Consider the following 17,431-nt stretch of genomic DNA (forward strand, 5'->3'; position numbering starts at 1 on the left):
GTTTTGCCCATTTCTCCCTCTTTTCTCTTCTCCTCACTCCTCTATCTCCCCCTTTACCTCCCCTCTCCTCACTCATTCCATTTCTTCTCCTTTCATTTTGCCTCCTTCTCCTCCATTTTCATTTTGCTATTTTCCTTTTTTTCTCCCCTCTTTGGTCCTCTTATCAGCATTCTTGTATTTCCCACCTTCTTTCCTCTCTCTTCTCCTCTCTTTTCATCTTTCCTCTTTTCCTTTTTCTTCTTTCTACCCCCCCCTTTTCTCCCTCTTTTCTCCTCTCCTTTCTCCTCCATCTCCCCCTTTTCCCTCTCCTCTACTCTCTCCATTTCTTTCCTATCATCTTCCTCTCTTTTTCTCTTCTCTCATTTTCCCTCCTTTCCCCCATTTTTGTTCTTGCTCTTTTCACTTCCTCTCCTCTCTTTCATTCTCTCTCTTCTCCACCTTCCTCTCCTCTCGTCTCCACCATCTTTCCTCTCTTTCTCTTCCTCCTTGTCCATCTTCCTCCCCTCTCCTCCTCCCCCTCTCTGTCCCACTGCAGATGAAGTGTAAGGGGGGGACTGCAGTCAGAACCGTCTCACCTGAACCTCTCCTCCACATTATATAACCACCCTTATTACTCTCTCATGCGTAAAAACTGAAGTCAGCCACCCAAAAGGGAATCCCGCTTCTGTTTTTTTTTTGGCCACAGCAGGTACCTGAAACAACTCCAGGCTCCTTCTATGTCTGACTTTTCCAGGAGTTTTAGGTGAAGGGCGCTCAGAGATGTTACACAAGACAGCTGCAGTGGATTATTAACGCAGACAGTCGTTTGTTTTGAATAAAAATGCATTTTTGAGAAATTTGAGACGGTATTATAAACCTGAACCTTGTCTTTCAGCCTCTTAACCTCTTGAATCTGCTGCCGTCTTTCTTGTTTTCATCTTCAGGACGGGTTAGGCTGCTCAGAAATGCTGCACATGTTCCAGCATGTAGTGTATTTTGAGGTAATTTGGAACCACAGAATTGAAGTAGGTTTAATTCACATCCCAGCAGATTTCACTTTTACAACAATTACTTCACCAAATATGCACCAATCAGATTACAAGTAAAAGCCACTGACAGGTGAAGTGAATAGCATTGATTACCTTGTTAAAGTTGGAGAAGAGGTTGAAGATATTTGGCAGTAAGTAAAGAACCAGTTCTTGAAGCTTGTGTGTTGGACGCAAGAAAAAATGGCAGCGTGAGGACCTGAGAGACTTTGACAAAGACGTGATTGTGATGCTGGAGAGCTACACTCAAGTTTCTAAGAACAGCAGGTCTTGTAAGATCTTCCCAGTATGCAGTGGTTAAAAAACATGATCAAAGGAAGTCAAACCAGTGAACCAGTGGCAGGATCATGGCCACCCAAAGCTCATTGATGCATGTGGGGATGGAAAGGCCCAGTGAGAATGTTTTAAATTTGGGAACATTCTGCAAATTCATGTTTTCTTTTAATTCCCAGAATCTTCTTTGTAAAGGCAGGATACCAAAAAACTTTTAAAAAACTGTCTGGTGATAACATGGTTAGACCATCATGCACTAATGTTCACAAGACTAAACGTTGCACTGAGAACGTTCTTCCTTTGTTGTCATTTAACATTGTGGGAACATTTTATTGATTCTATAATGTGTTTCCTCAACAACATCCTCAGAAACTTGCAGCCAGAATGTTCCACCTTTTGTTAATACATCACAGCACAAGAACATTGGATTAAAAACATCATCTCGATAACGTCTGGACAATCATTTTTTGAATGTTAGTTTGAGAACATTTCTCCTTTGTCACCGTGTAACATCATCTGTGTTACATACATTATACTAGCTTTCTAGGAACATTGTTGAAAATGAAAATACTCCTAAAGCGTTTCTTGAACATTTGATGAAAACATTTTCTTTAAAAAATTGCTAGAACTTGTGGGTAATGTTATCCAGTGTTGTGGGAACGTTCCCTGCCAGTTGGGATTTGTTGAGATTTCACAAAGGCCAACCACTGGATGCAGTGTGATGCTGGTAAACCTTGAGTCCTGCATTAATGTGGATCTTACTTTGACATCGTCTACCTAAACATTTTTGCAGACCACGTACATTCCTTCATGCCAACAGTATTTGTTTGTTTTGCAGGGACAGAGCACAATTAAAAGTAATTGCACCACAGTTAGCTAGCGGCTAATATGCATGTTATTCTTGGGCAGGTATGGAAAAAGAAAACAACCACAGAGCAATGAAGACACATCCTGAATCTCTAATGTTTGTGAGGATGGAATTCCACTTCTTCACTGCTATCTCTAATAGAGATTACGTCTTTGTCAATCATTGTCCACAAATGGTTTGAGAAACATGACAAAGACTTCAAGGTGTTGACTTGACCTCCGGATTCCCCAGATTTCAACCAAATCAAGCATCTGTGGGATGTACTGGAAAAGCAAGTTAGATTCACGATTCATTCCCCAGCTTGCACCTTCCAGGACTTTGAGGATCTGTTGTCTTGGTTCCTAATACCTTAAGACACCTTCACTGGTCTTGTGGAGTCAAGGCCTCAGCAGGTCAGAGGTGTTCCAGCATTATGAGGGGGATCTACACAATATTAGGAAAGTGGTTTTAATGTTTTAATCTTGGTATTATGGATATGGATAACATGCGAAACCACATTGAATGCTTTTTCACAGCATGTTTTCCTGACGTATGACATCCTCCCTTTGACCTTACCACCTTCACTTGTCATTTTAAAGTGATAAAAAGAGACATGCAAAATGTGCCTGATGTGCTATTTAATCATAATCTCATCATATCAACTTAGTAAATGTAGATTTATTTGACAAAACAGTCCCAAAATCTTCCAAATATGTGTTAAAATTTTGGCAATTTTTTTGAGTTTTGCACACACAGATAGTCGACTTTTCTATATTGATTTAATACATATTGGGGGAGAAATCATTCATGGGTAAAATATCCCAAAAGAAATGCTTGTCTTATATCATCACATAGGTGCACAGATGCAAATATCCCATCCTGAATGTACGAGAGAGCTGCACTGTCATATCTGTGTGTGTGAGGTAATCACAGGGATTCCTCTTCTGCTCCTGTGAGTTTTTCATCCACAGTGAGAACAGTCTGTCCTGGGCCATCCTTCCACTTCTATATATATAACAGCCACTGCAGAGAAGGACAGAAGGGCATATTTGTGTGTGTGTCTTTAAATGCTTGCAGAGGCCCCCGAATGTAAGAAAAGGGTGCTTTGGATTTAAGCAGACAGTATAACCAAGATATCAGTGCAGTGCTGCCTCTGCACCATCCTTCTGCCTGCTTGTAGTGACAGTTTTTTACAGTTAAATAACTCATTATACTTCAACTGACATTCCCTCAGTCCTCACGCTTCTACACCTCATGCCAACACAAGCACTCAGAAATGAGTTTACTGAGGAGCTTCATCTTCTGCTCTTTTTTTGCTCACCTTCCTCCATTTACCTCCTGATGCCTGCTCAAATTGGCATAAAAATCTTCAAGTGTGTGTGTTTTTTTTTTTGCTGAGATTTGAATGTTCTTCTGTTGAGGCAGACATTGCGCCACTCAGCTTTGTTTGCGATCAGATAGTGGGAATAGTCACATCTGAGCTCTAAACTCATCAGATGTTGCAGAGACACTCCTCACAGACTCATACAGTCATTATGGGCCTGCTGGTGTCTCGTCCAGCAGTGTTGAATGTAAATAATTAACAGCGTCCATTCACTGAATCTCTTTATGGGGCCTGTGCAGGGTAACCACCACCCCGACTTGTAAACAAGCCGCCGACTGTGTGCTAATAGATTCCATGTTACTGTGTCACAGGGAGTCACGCTGCTGCTGCTGCTGACGATGCTGATCGATAACCTGTCGAACGCTGTGCTGATAGGGAGGTTTCTGCACTCAGCTTTTCAATATGTCTTGTCAGAATAAGTTGGACTTAGATTAGATGAACACACATGCTGGAGACTATTGGCATGTCAGGCTGCAGTTGCTGATATGAACCTATTTCACCTTTTTCAGGATCAGTAGCATCGATTGTCTCTGATATAAATCTCTGGGGAGACGATTGAAGTATCTTGTTTGGAGAAACTTTCCTATAGTTAGTCTATGAGTCAAATGAGGCTTTTTAAAAAAAAATTTGGCTGAGTTTCGAAACTACATGTAGGCAGCAATTTTTAGTCAGAGGACTTAAACTGGCAAATTATCAAGTATTGAGTTGCTGACCTTTGACCACTTGTAGAAGATGAGTGAAATGAAGAGTGCATTTCTGAATTTTAAAATTAGAAATTTATACGAGACTCTTGTCCAGTAGCAATATTTGTTAAAACTGCAGCTACAAGATTATTCCATTGTTATCTCTTGGACCATAAATGAATCCAGATGATTCATGTGGAGGACTGCTCTCCGTGTATCTGCGTGTGTTCTCTCTGGGCGTCCTCCCACTAGCCAAAGACATGCATGTTAGATTAAGAGGTGATTGTAAATTGAACATGGGTGTGAACGTGTATTATGGTCTGTTTGTGTTCACCCTGGGATGAAGCAGCCAGCTGTTCATTGTGCACCTCTTATCTAATGTCAGCTGGGTTACAGGATAAATCAGGTATCGCCAACAAACGGATGGGTTTTCAATATTAGTCAGTTAAATCTTAATGTTTGAATAAAAAATGTTAAATCAGGAGTCTGTAGTTGTGTTAGTGGCTCAGTGAGGCTGCACAGATGCAATTTGCATCATAGAAACCAGGCAGGTTGTTTGTAGTTTGCTAAAAAAAAATAATATATTGATCAGTATCACTATTTTAAAACTTAAGATGGATGAATCCACAGCACTGACTGCAGCAGCGATACTGTAGACGCTGTGTAGAGGTCACCCAACCCAGAATTCACATTAACATCAGACTGAGATAAGGGAAGTGGGATGGGTCAGAGATAACACAGCAAGCATTAAGTCACTGGAGGTGAATCTTTTTGCTTAAATATCTTGCAAAACTGGATTGGACCCATTTCTGAACATATAAAATGAAATCTTAATGTATAAAGGTATATTACAAACCCTCTGATGAATAATCACAGCTTGTGCCACCTACTTTCCTTTATTTTATCTAATTTGGGAACAATTTTTTCAAATCTTTTTTCCAGATTTTCACCAACACACCTTTGCCCTCTCTGTGTAATCAGTTAATAGGAAAAAGTTTGGCGTTGGCAGGGATGGAGGATTAAGTGGATTCACTCCACAGAAAGTTCAATCCTGTGAGGTGATGAGCAATACACTGACTGCTGCCTGCACCTAAACCCTGCTTCTTTGGCACGCCGTCCCTCCGTCTGGCAGAGATGCGGTTATAACCACGGAATCAGAGCTGGTTATCACCGGGTCATTGTGATGATTATAGCCTGAACATCTCGATAAACACCAGTAAGTCTCCGGCTTCTCACAAACACAACAACACGTAGTTACAACAGCACCTGAATGCTACCAACAGTCGTCATTTAGCTGCAAATATGTACAACACAAAATGAATCATCAGAGTTCTTCTTTTCACAACAGGATGATGTCACTTGAATTTCAGCCATACAGTACTTTTAGTCCTCCCCCGTCTCCCTCCCTTCCTCCCTCCCTCCCTCCCTGTCTGTCTGTATTCAGGTCACTTTTTCTTGCATAACAGCTCATTCATAAAACAGCACCACACCTCAGGGAAGGGATGAGGGAAAGACTCTCGGCGGCTGCTGAGACGTATATAAAACATCTACAGAGGGAGGATTTTTGCTGCAGTGTGAATAGTTGTCATGTCACGCCATGGTGCAATGTACTTACTGTAACTGTCTGCTGAAAAACCTCCACTCAAGTCAGAAGAGGAATCTGCACTTCCACTGTTAGGAGTGTGGGAACAACTTTGTTTTTCTCTATAAATACTGCTGTATTTTTGGAAGTTTGCTGGGGAACGCATTCTTTAAGCTCTATATTTGGACTCGGTGATGATTTTAATTTAGGTTGCATGGGTTCTGTTACCACTATATCCAGAAAACATCTGTTGGAGATAAGGAGAGTTGATGTAATATAAATAATAACGTCAAACTGCATTTTCCTTAATGGGCTGTGGTTAACAGTGCAGTGAGCGGTCCACACTGTTATGAGTTTATCTGAGTGTTTTATAGCAAAGTTATGGCAGAAAACGTCAGCCAGCAGGGAAAATAGGAGGAGAGCTGTGATATTATGCAGCAAATACGTCATCTTCAATGAGTTTGGCTGATGTTGGGATAATGTTCACTAATGCCAGGCTCAGACTACAGGAGTTTGCATCACACACATAAGAAAAGAAACCTTATATCTCAGACATGCTCACAAAATAACAGCACATTACACACTGCAGGATATTATTAAATTAAGGTGGGAGCAGCGCGTCGCCTCACATGGTCTAATAGATGTAAACAAAATAGAAACTGCAGTGCAACAACTTGCTTTGCAGTGAAAAAAAAAAACTAAAGCAAAAAGCTAAAAGAGTCTGGATGACAAGAAAGTTGGGAAGATGAAGCCAACTGTAGGAAGGGTCTTTAGTCTAGTGAATGATCAGCACCTTGATTTTTGTAAATATTAAACATGTTTGGTGTTATCGGAGAAGCTGTGATGAGTCTGTGGGCAGCTCAGGAGGTTCAACACTGGATCTGTAAACCTGTTATATTGTCAAATAATCTGGGCTCAACAGTGGCTCAGACCAAATTCCTAGACCTGATTTTTTCCTCTGATTGTTGAGGGGGTGAAACAGGATTAAAGCCGTCTGAAATTCCTGCATTGCAAACCCAAAGTAACTGCTACTACTACTATTATTACGTCTACTAACCTCATTTGTAAAGCACCTTTTTAAAAACAGAGTGGAATAAAAGAAAATAGAAGCAAAACCATAAAGATGAAGTTAGAAGTAATAATAAAAATAGCAAATACATTAGATAAATGCCTAAATAAGTAAATATATTAAGGGTAAAAGACAAAACAATCAGATAAAATGAATTTAAAAAGATAACATCACATAAAAGGAAGTCTATAAAAATTGGCTTTATAGACTTTGTTTTTTTTTAGGTCTTTTTTGACAACAGTTGAGAGAGACCCTAAATGTAAGGAACCAGAGTACAGGAAAGACATGCAGTAAATGGTCCAACTAGCTGGAATCAAACCTGCTCAGGCCTGCATTTGTTCCATCACCACTCTAGTGATGGGTTAGCCCTTTTATGAACAAATTTTATGACTATCTTCAGTTACTGACCTCACCAGTGTTTATTCTTTTGTTGTGAATTGTTTGTGTCATTTATGTCTGCTGTCCCTTTCTCTCTCACTTCACCCCAACTGGTTGAGGCAGATGTCTGTCCTCCCTAAGTCTGGTTCTGCTGGAGGTTCTTCTATCTTTTCTTCTTCTTCTGTATATATACAATATTCTAAGTCTTTATCTTTATTATGTGACGCACCTTGAGATTACTTATGTAGTGACTTAATGCTACATAAAAAACTGAACTGAACCAGACAAGATGCCTCAAAGACCAGAGTGGCTTTGTTAAACAATTTCAAAATGCCTTTCTTAGAAGCTAAATCATTCAAAATTACAGTGAAAATTGCTCCAGAGAATACAAGATAACTTGAGCAAGTGAGTCACTGTGGGTCAACAAACAAACAAACATCCATCCATCCATTATCTACACACCACTTATTCCTCATTAGGGTCGTGGGGGGCTGGAGTCTATCCCAGCTGACTCAGGGTGAAGGCAGGGGACACCCTGGACAGGTCACCAGTCTATCACAGGGCTACACTTAGAGACAGACAACCAAGCACACTCACATTCACACCTATGGACAATTTAGAATCACCAATTAACCTCAACATGTTTTTGGACTGTGTGGGAGGAAGCCGGAGAACCCGGAGAGAACCCACGATGCACGGGGAGAACATGCAAACTCCACGCAGAAAGATGGCGTCCTCACCGGGATGCGAACCGGCGACCTTCTTGCTGTGAGGCAACAGTGCTAACCACCTCACCACCTTGCAGTCCACAAACAAACACTCAATGGGAAATTAATATATGACAAAACCTTCCAATGAAATGACGTGCTCTTGCAAGTAAATACAGAAATAACTGAGAAAACAGCAGCATGTGAAGCTTTCAGGTGCATCAAATCACTGTTGTGCATTAGGTTGTGTTGTGAGATTTACTAGCTGAGACTTACTGGAATAAAGTGACCAATTTCTTGAAAATGTCGACCTCATGCCTTTTGATGGCGCTTAATTGTTCAGAAACACGTGTTCCGACAGGCCTGGTTGTTTTTCCCACATTAAGGAAGTACAGGAAATAAAGCAGATGTTGCTGCTTGAACAACAATCCAACGGGTGGTTTTCAAGTAGTTCATCTGGTTTTAACATCTGTGGTTTCAAAACAAGACCTGTCAGAAAAATCATTATTAGGAGCCGGTTGTTGGTCGGTTTATCCTGGTTCTGTGTGCATGTTTCCTGAGTAAAATCATTTCTGCTCACGTGTCCAACTTTTTTTTTTTTTTTGCACAGTTAGCCTCAAACACACAAGTTCTTCAACCGCAGCCTTTTGCACATAACAATAAACTTCTCGTTTTTGTTTCCCTCAAGCAGCCATTTGGTCGATAAATTGGAAAATCCAACGCTTTCTCTCACCACGGCGGTGCAGTCTGACTGGGCACCTGATGCGAAGCCCTCCGAATGCCCACATAGATGTTAAAATATGATGATTCATGTAGGTGTGGGCTCCTCAGGTGTGTGAGGAAGTTTCATTTCCTCCTCCGTCACTTGTTTGGGTGGACGACACCTTTTTATTCCGGCCGTATGTGTCATCGCTGCTGCGGGCTTCGGTTTCAGACGACTTTCCCACATTCTGGCAATCACACTGTCACTGTCTGGCTTTGTTTATGCTCCTTACAGCCTAATCTTCACATGATTATAGAGTGTCTGTGTTTTTGTTCTACCTCGAGGAGACAAAGGCATCATTGTGAGGGAAAACCTTTGACCTCCGCTGTTGGTTTCAACAGTAAGTGAAGTTTTGATTCTTCACTTCAGTTGGATATTTTAGAACATCAAAAGAACACATGTAATACTTTGATTCTATATTAATCTGCTGATAAGACCCCAGCCTGTCACTCCTTGTCTTTTTGGGCAATTCATCTTAAGTGTTGTTTACTCACTTTACCCACAACTATCATAATGACAGGCTTTAATGTGCACCAACAGGCAGCCATTGTGTTTTCCATCCCTCACAAGAACGCTATTGTCGTTCCTCCATCTTTAACTCTGAATCCTGCTTTTATTCTGTTGTATCAACTCCGACAGAGAAGTGAGTTGATGATGATTTAGAGCACAGCCGGGGGGGGAGAAAAGAGGCTTGTGTTGTCTCTTAACCACACAGCTGCATTCGGCACTAACTTTATCGCTGTTGATGCCACCATTCATGTGAGGCGTCCTGATCTGAGCAGCTGCTCTCCTCAGCTTACCTTCCAGTTCCATTAGGCAGCTGTCATCAGCAGAGTGGACTCTACCTGTCTGGCACCGAGAGCTGGACAGATGAAGGTAGTGAGAAGCTGCTGAACCCAGTGGAACATTTGGTTGTTAAGGAGGCCGGTAATTCCATGAGGAGTTGAACACAAAGCTGAAAACCAAGTGAAACTGGACTTACAGTGTCTAAAAACATGTCTGGTGGACATATAACTCCATTACTGTTTGCAAAAGAATGAATTGTATTTACTTTAGAAGGTAATAAATATGAGAAATGCTGATTTTTAAGCTAGTTTTTATGGCCAAAAACACCCAAAAGTACCATTTTCTAAAGAAAAAATGTCAACCTGATGTTCTGTTTGGGGAAAAACATGAGGCAGGTTGTCTTCTCTACACCTCAGTTTGTGGTTAAACACACTGTTGGTGATTTCTATTTATAGTTTTGTGAAATTCTAATGCCAATAAACTTCATTTTAATAGTACATTTCAAAACTGGAGTTACAAGGTGCTTTGCAAATCCATCTGCAGAGTCCTCCCAGGCTCTTTACTCAGCAGCTGACAGCAGCTCACATCCATCTTGGCAGCTTCAGCCGGCCGTCAGGAGCTCACTTCATCATCGGATGATCCCTTAAAACATTCACCTCACGATCAGCACCTGCAAACAAATGTCCTGCCTTCTGGTTGTAACAGTGTATATAAAGGGAAGGGTGAGTTTGCTAAAGCTTAAGTTTAAACTGATATAATGGAGACCGTGGGGGGAAAACAGATGGCGGGATCTAAAATTATCCTGATCGCTACTGCATGATGATTATCCGCGAACTAATTTTAGGATTGGATAAATGATGCCTCATTGTTCTTATCTTGATCAGAGCAGCTACATCTTTTATAAAAGGAGGTATTTCAGAGTAATTTTCCCCGTCTGGCTGGTAGCCATCCCCTCACATGGCTCATGTCTGAAGGCTCAGGTCAAATAAGAGACTTATGGCCGAGCTAATCAGCTCAGGATTTTATTCGCATAATCGCAGTTGGCTGCAAACACTGAGTGGATCACAGCAAATGAAGACGCAGATTAAACTCTGTGTGTGAGAGCATGGATGTGTGTTTTCTTAGATGTAGCTGTGTGGCCACCAAGCCCCTGTGTACATATGGGATCAAACATGTGCGGCTCATGTATTTAAGTGTATATTTTGTGTTTGTGTGGACTACTGGCCCACTTTGTTGTCCAAAAGCAGACGTCCTCTGACTTTTCCTGATACTCTGGCTCCTTCGTCCTTCCATCTGTCTCAGCGCGAGCCAGGAGAAACCGGATCCTTGTATTCCCCTCACACCTCGGCTAAAAGGGGACTTCTTAATTGCCTTCCTTTGCTATGCAAGACGATGATGATAAACCACTTCAAGTGCATGATGACAGAAAGATTTACTTTCCTCTGAGGGGACCGATGCCATTGAGAGGACAACATCTGTTGTTATAAATGGGAGCAGGATTGGGTTCAGCGGGTTAAGTTCTAATTTTAGTCCATTATAAATCACGTATCATTAATCATATGAAAATGACGCCACAGTTTCTATAAATACATGAATTTTCTAGCATGTCTCCCTCAGTAAGTCTGATAGCACTGGTAGAAAGAGCAATTTGCTGATGTTGGACAAATCTTTTGTCACTTTTGACGTCTTAACCTATAAAACGTACAGTTAGATACAGTGATCTACATGTTTACGACAATGTTTTTCTCCTGTACAACCAGTTATTTCCATATTTTGTAAAATATCATCAAGGAATTTAGTCAAATCAACATTTTTTTTCTAGTTTAGTTTATCCTTTTCTAGTTATTTGAACTTAAAATATATATTTTTGTCATTTGCAGGCCACTTTAGGGCATAAAAACACGAGTTCTTAGAATGTGAACCATTTTGACCTAAAGAGAATGAACTGAGGTCACTCAACCCATTAAATTAAGTTGTTAAGACACAAATCTAGCAAAAAGTACACTTTCCAGGATGCATTGTTAGAGAGTTAAAACTCCCCAGAGACTTGGGCTTTTTTTTTGTAGTTTGAGAAAACAGATGTCATGAAAACTTGTGGCGTGTTGGTGTTTGTTAATCAAATCATAAGTGTTTCTTTTCATAATAATCTAAGCATTTCTAACCACGACAGACTTTGAATTCAGTCCTGACACCAACAGATTTATGATTTAGCTCTTGGAACCAAAGCAGCCTCACAGATTGTCTTTGTGTTAAATCTTTAACAGCTGAGGTTATAAATTCTCAATGTTAAATGAAGAAAAAAAAAAACCTACAAAGATGTAGGAAATGTAACAAAAGCAAAGGAAATCTATCCATAACTGGTCAAGTAATTTATAGTTAGACAGCGCATAACATGACTGAACTAATTCATCAACCATAGTGCGTTTAACTCACCTCTTTATAAGGCAGCAGCTTTGATTTGCAGTGTATGTATGAATAAATCGTGTTAAATTCTTTAGTTATCCCTGTTACATCATGTGGAAAATGTGCTCCAATTACGATTCCAGTAATCAGATCAGCGTACAGCCAGTATAACGCTGCTAAAACAAGATGATGATGCTGTTTGACTTCCAGTAACACGATGACCTGTAGGCTTATTGTATTTACAACTGAGGCAAGCGATGACCGCTGTGATTAAAATGATAACATGACTTGTGGGTGATTTTTTTTTTGCACACAGGGAAGTTTGCCGGTTATCTAGGGAGCAATTATCGCTGCGATTTAATCCAGATCTGTGTGTGACTGGATGAGGGAAAATGGGTTTGGGGAGTTGACGTCTGTTTGGTTGAGTGTTAGTCTCATGACACATTGATTCTCTATAAACGAGGGAGATTTCAGTGACTGAAAGAGGCCGACAACAATGAAGCAACACTGAGAGTCGTGATGCTCGCTGCCCTGTGAGCTTGTACTTTGTCCTGAATGCTAACATCAGGATGCTGACATACTCGCACTGTCAATGCTAACAGGAAGATTAGGAAGTATAATGTTTACCCTGGTCACTGTCTTAGTTTAGATGCTGACGAATGGTCTGTCTGCCTGCAAAACTAGGGGAAAACTCCCGAGCTGAATTCCATGAGGCTTAGCGGAGAGGTGGGCACAGGAAGCACTTTGGTACAAATTTGGTGCCACTTTTGTTAAAACACTCTCCAGATTCAGACAAGCTCTTTGATCCCAAGAAAGGCAGTTCATTTGATGCAGTTTATACCCACAAAATTCAAGCCTCATAGGCAAAGTAAGTCAGCAGCCAAGCAGCGGTGAATAAAACAGTTATGTTTTTGTTATATATTCTAGTTTCAGCATTCAAACTAAATATTGTACTAAAACTCTGAATCACCACAGTTCTTACAATTAAGCCTGAGGGGTGCAAGAACCAGATTTTATTTTAAAACATTCAATAAATGCCAAGAAAGCTCTCGCAAAACCACAAATGCCAATCTGCTGGCGGCACCAGAGAGATCCCCAAAGTCAGCTAGATTCATTTTCAGTTCAAAATTTCATTGCAATCTATCTAAAAGTTGTTATATCTGAGTCTGGCCCAAAGGAATGGACTAAATATACTTCCCTGAAATGCACAACCCAAGTACCTAGATATCAACTGAGAGTCAAATGTTAATATGATGCTAAGTCACAGGCATTAACCTGCCAAATTTTGTCAGCATATTGTCTTCTAACAACCCACTAGGAGGTCAGATAAGATAAAGAATCACTTGATAATCTTCACAAACAAGTGGATTGTCTCTGTCTTGGGCCAACTTTGATTGTTATTTATTGATCTTCGGGAAGTGATTCGGCTTTCGGTGTTATCTGCAGTGTTGCGACATGCGGGTCCTGCTCAGCCTGCAGGTCAAAAGTGAACCGAGGAGGCTGTTACAGCATCTGGAAACAGGTTTCACCTCAACCATGTGTCATTAACACATGAATCTACTCTGCCTCCTTCAAGCTATGATTTCATTATCTGCTGCGGGTTTAAATGATGTAATTGAAGCTGCATTTAATCAGTTAATAAGTTACAGCTGCTCACAGTGCAGCTACAGAGTCAGAAACCCCACCTGTTGATAGAAGGAAGGGATGGCGTTTTTCATTCCTTTGACATTATGTGAGTTTAATATGAACGTAGCCAGAACATGGGAGCGCCAGGAGATATGATCTGATGCAGATTTGACTCTAATGTGTTTATCCAGGAGTGGCTCTTATTCACAAAGACAATCCAGCTCAAAAAAGAAAAGTGTTGCAACATGGAGACCTCTGACCCTCAGCTTTCACAAACCTCAAATAATTCTGATAAATACCTCCAATGCCGTGTGCTTAACCGATTGTGTAAACAGCTCTTCCCCATTGGTAGGGATTGACACAAAAATGACCGCAGTCATGATGTAAATTCAGCAAAACCTGGGAGTCACCGACTGATTTCCCAACACAGTAGACTGAGGATGTAGTACGTGATCTTGTGCAAAAATTCATCAGAAACACCCTGAAAGCAGAATGTAGGAGGTGATGCTTAAACCAGTGTTTAGTTGAAGCAGCAAGTTACTTTGAATGTACTGAAAAACTTCATGTAAATAAAGGGAGACTGAATCTATCTTTAAAATGTGAAAGGTGGAACTTGCCACGATAACGTGCAATAAAATAGTTATGGTCGAGTGCTTTATGACAAATAGATATTATAACACGGGGGATTTTATTTGTCGGATCTGAATGGCATTAATAATGAGCTGAGCCTTAACAATCTGGGAAGAGGTGGGGCTCCGGTCCTGGTGGGTTATAAATAATATGATTAACACATATTTGGGGGATTTTAAAGCTTTGATTTCTGTGTTTCACATAACGTGGAGATCAAGCAGAGCAGAGGGGTGGCATGAGGAGGGATTTAACTCATAACCTTTAATTTCCAGGATGATCTGTCTGTGTCAGTTGAGCTTCACTTTTAAGAATAGACCTTTTTAACTGAAGGCATTTTAATGTTTAGGTCTAACTAAGTCAGGGCAGTGAGCAGGCATGTACAACACCAGGATTCTTAACCGGAATCACTTAAAAACATCCATCCATTATCTATACACCGCTTAATCCTCACTAAGGTCGTGGGGGGCTGGAGTCTATCCCAGCTGACTTAGGGTGAAGGCAGGGGACACCCTGGACAGGTCACCAGTCTATCACAGGGCTACACTTAGAGACAGCAAAGTCCACACAGAAAGATCCTGGGTGTCCTCACCGGGAGGCGAACCAGCGACCTTCTTGCTGCGAGGCAATGGTGCTAACCACAGAGCCACCTTGCAGCCACTTAAAAACACTGTACAAAAAAATCCAGTTAAAAAAAACTATGCTGTAAGAGTGCCAAAACAAGCAAGCAAACAAACAAACAAACAAAGTAAAAACTGTTGAATACTGTTATGTTCAAATGCTCTAAAAAAAAAAAAAAAAAAAAAAAAAAAAACCCCAGCAAATATCCATAAAATAATGATATCTTTAGCCAGTGAAAGTGAAACAGTACATTTATGGTCACACACATAAAAACAAATTACTATTTTTGAAAATATGTGATTTGTCTGCTGTCTGTTAGAAAAAGCCCCAAATACAGTGAATTTAATGAATCTGTATTCTCTCTGAATTACACAACACTGTAATTTAGAAACATTAATTTGTTGCTTCTTTCTGTGTGCTTTGACTTTTGTTGTCCTTTGCAGTCGTCACACGAGATCTCACAGTGAGAATATTTAGACCATAAAGTCTAGAATGACTTACAGTGTTTCTCTAACAATACTAACATCTCTTGTTTGAAGTGTAAAGCTGTCACTGTAGCATAAATACTGTCACACTGTCTATTTAAAGGAAGAGGTTTTTTTCTTTTAGTTATGCACCGCAGCAACATCAAAGCTGCAGCTCCAGAGGACACTGAGGTCTTGTCATGTGTATTGTTTTCTGGGAATTGGGGTGTTGTCACTCATAGGAGAGTTATTTCTATATACTCAGCACTTAAAATTTGATGATTTTTAGATTAGCAAAGAAAGAAAAGAGTATTTCCCAATTCCTGGGAGTGTTGAGAATGCTTTAAACAGCATTTAGAAACACTTTAGGTAAAAATAAATAAATAAATAAATTATATATACAGGAAATATTATTTCATGCCTGTTCCATAAAGCATGCTAAGAAAAGTGGAGAATAAAGTCCAACACATGACCTGAATGAAGCTAATAAATCAGTCGGGGCTAAAGTGGGTCCATAAAGGTCAACTCAAGTTAACAAAATCAGGCTAATTTGATTCAGGCTCAAGTAGTCAAGCTAATTGCTTGTATTCGCTCTTCTGTTTACCACCTCATAAATGACAAGAAACACCATAATATACAAAAAAGGACACAAATCATTCATCAACTAAACAGCTAAGTTTACTGTTTGGACATTGTTTAACATATATTAACCAGTGCATATTCTAATATAGTTTACATGTCTCCTCTATTTTCCTGATAGACGTTTCCAAGATGGCTATACATTTATGGTCAATGTATCCCTTGCTTTTTACAGTTATTGTGTTAAATACTAACATTCTTTTGGAGCAATTTAGACTGAGACCTATTTAATGTAGCAGAAGCCAAAACATTTGATGTCACATATCATAAAATTGAACACGTATGGGTCTACTTCCTGTCATTCATCATTGTGTAATTTATTCAAGATAATATTCATTAAAGCTGAAATTCTGTGAATTTTTTTGGATCGATGCATCCATCCACGTTTTTCCTTTTCTCTGGGTAAGCAGGTCATTCCAGACTTCAATCTCGTGAGCAACATTTTCCAGCTCCTCCTGGAGAATCCCAGGCCAAATGAGCCATGTAATCCCTCTTTTAAACTAACCACTGCAGATCTAAACAGTGAAGACAGATTCAGTGGATTATTTCTTTCTTCAAATGTTTTCAGAAACATATTTTGATTACCTGTTTTCTCAAGCTAAGCAACAATTTAGGCTTAGCCTGACAGTTGGCCTGCCCTGGACCAGAGGCCACTGCTATGAAGAAAAATTAGCAGATTAGCGAGGTATGTTGACCTTAAAATCCACTGTGGTTCTCTTTTAACCTGCTAGATCACCATGGTGCCAAATGCTCTGGAGGACTTTTGGATTTATACAGCTGTAAGAAACACCACCGTTACACCAATTCATTCCCTGACGAATCCCTGAGTGATACAGATTCTCAGCTGAGGGAATTTGTTATATCTGCAAACCTGTCGAGCTGTGTGTTATTAATGACACTGAATGAAGCCATGCAGTCATAGCATTACACACTCTATATGTTGCATTGTCACAGAAACATACATGTATTAAGGTGGAGATGCAGAAAATACATAAACATGTTTTTTTTTGTGCTAAGCCCTGACAATAAAGAATAAAGTTAAAACCAGCTTTAAACTGCAGCTGTCAAGACAGACATAAGTAGCTGCTGTAAAACAAATATATGAAGCTGCACGATTAATCATTTTAAACAGCATTCCTATCTTGCATTTTTTGCAAGTTTTTTCCTTTTTTTTACCTTTTCTAGTTGTCATAACTTTCCATTATTAAAACCAGTTCTTCTTGACTGCAGCAACACATGATTGGTCCATTTTGAGCAGAAAAACAGTCACATGACATGTTTACCCTTTTATGTGAACGAGTCTGAAGAAGAAAACCTGGTTGACAAATAAAATTAATAACCACCATTGTGTCACGTCTGACTTTGATTATAGGTTTTGTCAACCCAGCTTAGTCAAACTGGCATCGTTGCAGGCCTGTCAGGTTAGTCTCCCAGCATAGCCTGCCACAGTAACTGAGCTTGAACTGTTTATGTCACTGAAATAACCTGAGAGTAAGTCAGACTAACTGGAATAAGCCTGACTTGTTTGGTTAACTCACTCTGGATCACAGGCCC

Source organism: Stegastes partitus, unplaced genomic scaffold (genome assembly GCF_000690725.1).
Source record: "Stegastes partitus isolate 25-593 unplaced genomic scaffold, Stegastes_partitus-1.0.2 Scaffold290, whole genome shotgun sequence".
In the NCBI taxonomy this organism is placed as follows: domain Eukaryota; kingdom Metazoa; phylum Chordata; class Actinopteri; family Pomacentridae; genus Stegastes; species Stegastes partitus.